Source organism: Mustela erminea, chromosome 3, assembly GCF_009829155.1.
Source record: "Mustela erminea isolate mMusErm1 chromosome 3, mMusErm1.Pri, whole genome shotgun sequence".
NCBI lineage: Eukaryota > Metazoa > Chordata > Mammalia > Carnivora > Mustelidae > Mustela > Mustela erminea.
The window spans coordinates 56,650,754-56,656,320 of record NC_045616.1 but is presented as its reverse complement, the minus strand read 5'-3'; positions in this window follow the sequence as shown (position 1 = coordinate 56,656,320).

The following is a 5,567-nucleotide window of genomic DNA, read 5'->3' as shown; positions in this document are numbered from 1 at the left end:
ACTGGCTATGTAGTTTTGTTCCTGCTTTCTATTAACTTTGGTCTGTTCCATTATGGGTTATGTGGCAGAAGCTAATTACCGAGAGTCTATAATTTGAAGTGGCAGGTAATTGAAACTTGGGTTCTCTGTGACTATCCCTGTAATGCATAATACATTATTAAATACTAATTATTTAAAACACAAATGAAGCCAATTGAAGTCAGCCCCAGCAGTTAGTGGTTAAAAATAAAATTGAGACTACAGATAATTACATGCGTCCAAAAAAGCTCATTTCAAGTTAGCCTGCAAAAATTATTTTTTGTCATTTGGCATTAATTAGAGCATACTAATATATCTATTTTCATTTATTTTAAATTAATTTTATTTAAAATTATGTTTCATTTTATTTTATCGGCACTCACCTCATGTACTTGAAATAAAAAGCAGAACAAAGCTCTGAATCCAAGAAATAAAGAACATGATCTATCACATACTTTTATTAATATTTAATTTTCTTTACTGAATTAATACTCTGATGTTGCCAATGCAAACCGCAGTGGAAATGGTGACTCTTTCAAAAGAATATGAAATTGCATTTTAGTTTCAAATGGGATGTTATTATCTTGTAAAATGTGATCGCTTGATTGTTTTCTAAAATTTGGGGGTGGGGGAGCGGCAGAGGGAGAAAGAATCTTAAGCAGGCTCCACACCCAGTGAGAAGCCCAACACGGGGCTGGATCTCACAACTCTGAGATCATGACCTGAGCTGAAATCAAGAGTCAGATGCTTAGCTGACTGAGCCACCCAGGTGCCCCACACTTGATTGTTTTCTAAATGCAAAAATGTCTAATTAGAACAAGATGTACATACTAAAGTAAATATAATAAAAATATAACTATAAAAATAGACACTATACAATAAATATTTGCATAGCATATACATTATTTATCCATGTCTATATCTGTATCCATAAATTTTCATCCTGGATTTTTGCTTCTGAAATTGTCCACCTGAAAACTCAGACCCTGCATGGCATCATTTATAATGATGCATCTTGTAGAAGAGCAGAAAAAATGTGCAGATTTCTAAAAGTATAGTCCAAGTAATCACTATTGCTAAACATATGTCTATGAATTACAGAAAAGATTCCAGATTCTGTAGGGTGCACTTCTCCAGTAAAATTCACCATGCTGCAGGGAAAATAACAGCTCTAACTTCCTCTGACATCTCTCTGCACTGGGGGATTGGTAGCAAAATCCAGTTCTAAAATTGACAAAGACAAGGCTTTCCAAAGGAACCCCAGCCAAGGAGGACACAACGGTTGTGTTTTATGCCAGTAACATTTGATCCAGTTGATTATTCACTGATGCTTCACCTGTAAACACTGTCTGCATTTCACTTCCAGGAATCACATCCTCCTCGTTTTTCTTCTACCCCTTGGGTGTCTCCCTTCCCTGTTGGTTCATCTATGACTCAGCCCGGATGTCTTCCTTGAACTCCAGACTCACAAAGGCTGTTGCCCATCTTACATCTCCACTTGAATGTTACTAGGCATCTCCAATGTAACATGTTCCAATACGAACTCCTTCCCTTCCCTTCTGTCTCATCTCTCCGCTGTCTTCCTATCTCAGCACCTCCTTTGCTACATACTGGTTCAAGCGGCTATTATCTCTTGTCAGGATTATGCAATAGCTTACTATCTGGATTCATGGGTCCATCCTGACTCCACTTTGGTTTAATCTTATCAGAGCAGCTAGACTGCTAAAACCTAGGTCAGTGTATGTTCTTCCATTGTTGAATATCCTCCGGTGGCTCCCCATAGCTCTTGGAAAGGAGGCCACAAATGGGCCAAATTTGTGGAGGATCTTTGTACACCTGCCTCGATAATACCTCTCTAAATCCTTTTTCTACTGCTCTGCCTCATGTTCAGTCGGCTCCAGCCATACTGGTCTTCTTGCTGTTCCTTAAAGCATACTGAGTCCACTGTTCTGTTTGCCTGGACCTCTCTGCCTCAAGATACCTGCTTGGCTTGTTCTTTCATCTCCTTCAGATCTGTATTAAAATGTCACCTTTTCAGTGAAGACTTCACTGGACATCTACTGAAAATCCCAACTCCCTTGTTCAACACTCCTTGGCTCCCTTCTTTGATTTATTTTTCATTTTTAGCCTATCATTTGTTTATCAATTTTGTTTATTACCTCCATCTAGATTGTATGGTCCATGAGGGCAGGTATTTTTGTCTGTTTTGTTTACTACTGCAGTGACCAAGTACACCTGGCCTTTATGAACTAGCCAATAATACCCGTTGAATGAAAGAATGACTGTCTTCTTATATGCGGTTCTTCTACACTTTTGAGCAATGTGTGACGTGTTTTACAAAACTATTTCTTAATATACTCTTTCTCTCTATTCCTCGTTATCTGTCTGTTATCTTTACCAAAAACTAGGCTTCCATTTTCAGGTTTTCTCATCCATGGCTTACTGAGTGATGGCTATGTTTCCAACACTGTGTTGGGTGCCGAAAAATACTGTAATGAAACACACACTGTCCCTGGTGTCATAGAGTCTATCATACGGTTGTTGGAGAAAGACACTGGAAGAAAAAGGACACAAATATATGTAAACCATAGATTGTACTAAAAGATTATGAGAACAGAAACAGAGTAGTGTAATAAAAAGGAAAACAGTGTAGGGAGGGAACTCTAGACAGGATGAAATGTCCACCGTAGGGAGGTGACACTGAAGCGGAGGGAAGGTGTGAAGGATGAGGAGGAATGAGTAAAACAGGACATCAAATCTGGTGGGGGTGCATTTCAGGGAAAGAACACAAACCCATATGAAGTCCCCAGGGGAATAAAAAGACTATGACATTTCTGAGAAACCAAAAGAAAGCTAATGTGATTTAGGTGAGAGATTGGCAGTTCCTGTGGGTTCTACAACATCGTGTAATGGTAAAGAGATTGGAACTCTAGAGCCAGACCCCTGTGAGAGGCTTCACCTCTTACTTAACCTGTAATATTCGACAAGTTACTTAACTACTCTGTGCCTTAGTTTGCTCATCTGTAAAATTGGGATATTTATAGTGCCCACATCATATGGCTGTTGTAGTATCAAATGAGCTATCGCCTGAAAGTACTTAGAACAATATCTGCAGTGTTGGAAATATTTTAATATAAATTTGAACGTGTATTCCAAATTTAATTGCTTCTCATCACACCTACAGCGGCCACTCGGGTCCACCATCGTTTCTTGCCCTCAATTTGCCTTCTACGTTGGCTCTTAGTATTCACTCCAAACCCAGTATAATCCATTCTCCACCCAGAAATCAGGGTGAATTATTTTTTGTTGAAATTTAATCATGTCATTCACTTGCTTAAAACATTCTTAGATTTAAAGTAAATCCACTTAGAATAAAATACCAAGCTTTTTCCATGGGCCTTAAGGCCCTCCATGATCGGGCTTTTGCCTGCCGTTCTGGAATCATTTTCTACCAGGTTCCCGTCATTATCATGCTCTTCTGTCTCAGTCTCATTCTCAGCTCATGGTCTTTTGATGTCATGTTTTTCATATCCAGAATGTTCTATAGCTCTCTGCTCATCACTTCTCAGGTCTCTCAGCTCAAATACCCTCTTAAAAATGACTTTTAGGGGGTGCCTGGGTGGCTCAGTCAGTTAGGCAGCTCAGGTCTTGGTTGCTGCCTTCAGCTCAGGTCATGATTCCAGGATCTTGGAATTGAGCCCCGCATTGGGCTCCCTGCTCGGCGGAGGGCCTGCTTCTCTCTCTCCTCCTGCCTGCCACTCTGCTTACTTGTGCTCTCTCTCTATGTCTCTGTCAAATAAATAAATAAAATCTTTTTTTTTAAAAATGACTTTTAGGATTATCATGCCTAAACAGGCACATACTCTGTCCTCAGTCCCAATGAATCATTTACTGTTTTATTGTTTGCTTTAGGCTCTTTCTCAGCGAAATTGTGTTACTTATTTCACTGTTTACTTGTTTCTTGTTTGTCTTCTTTACTGGCTGTGACAGCCTATAAGTATTATAAGGGACTCAATGCCTATTGTAGAATAAATGGATTCTTTTACATATTCTGAAAAATGAAAGAAGAATGATTGAAGATGTTTTCCCAGAGGTTGTGAATTATTTCCACTTTCAGCCATACAGGTGGAACGGCATCATTTTAGTTGTTTCATTTGTCTCTCCTCTCTCAGGAGCTCTTGTCAGGTGCTGGAAACCCTTATTTTATAGATTTTCTCTGTTTTGTTGTTGTTTAAAAATGTAGAGTAAATCTGGTCCTCATTTCTCTGTCTTGGTGGAAATGAAATAATTCCACATATGTGACCCTTATGGCTCCAAATGACTGTTCTCTGTATGGACTTTAACAAACGGAGAGCATCTCGATAAAGGCAATTCATTTAGATTATTTTGTTTTCTCTCCATTTGTATCCCAGATCCTTGATATCCAAGTCAGTATGCTCCCTTCTTGGGATACCATGCACGATGTTGTATGGATGCAAACTTAGAAGGGTCTATTTAGCATTTCCTTGCTCTTGTCCTAAGCACTCATCTTTGTTATTTCAGATGTAGTTGGTTGGAGAATTAGGGCAGATCCCAGAGTAGATGCTTCTGGGAGACCCCAAATCCAACGTGTGTCTAGACCCTACATGGTGCTTTGAACAATTCTTGTTAATCTTTCCCTAAACCAGAGAGTGCTAGAAATGAAACACGCTAAGGTAATCTCAGTAAGAATTTAATTGTTCTGACAGTCAATACTAAAGTTTTTGTTGTAAAAAGAGTGCCCCTACCTCCCACCCTGGAAATAGATTTAAATGCTAAAATTGAATAGATGTGAAAATTTATCCAATCTATACTTAGATCTATACTTAGAGTGTTGAATATGGTTCAAAACAAACAAAAAAGAAGGTATTTTTTAATAGAAAAATCAGGCTTCTATTACATTGATTTCTAGGCAAACTATTTCAACTTAAATAACCTGGAATTGCCTTTCTACAAACTAAGATGTGGATAATTAGATATGAAGTCATCCACTAGCCATTATACTTTCTATTTTCATTTAGAACAAAAAAAATCCTCTCCATCAGTTAAAAGGCTGAAAATGGATAATATTATTATAGCCTAGAAAATTATTTGTTATTTAATCCTTTGTGTCATCAAAATAAAGAACAAAAAGAACTTGTTGTCGGTAATTGTTCTAGTATGTGATGCCAGTTTCTGCAGTCAGACCTAATCTGGCTCCAAGAAGTTGTGTTAGAAACATTTAATGTATTTTGTATTATATTTATAATATTATATTTGTAAGGCATAAAGAACATAATGATACCCTGGAAGGAGGGGGAAAAAAAAATCTAATTTAGACTGAACAACTAGTTCTAATATAAGTGGAGGATATCAACTAATGATTTTTTTTTTTATCACATAATTTGAATTTTAGATGTAAACAGAATATCAGGGCGCCTGGGTGGCTCAGCCAGGTAAGCATCTGCTTTGGGTCAGGTCATGATCCCAGGGTCCTGGGAACAAGCCCCCTATCTCTTCCCTGCTTCTCCTCTCAGCTGGTGCTCTTTCTT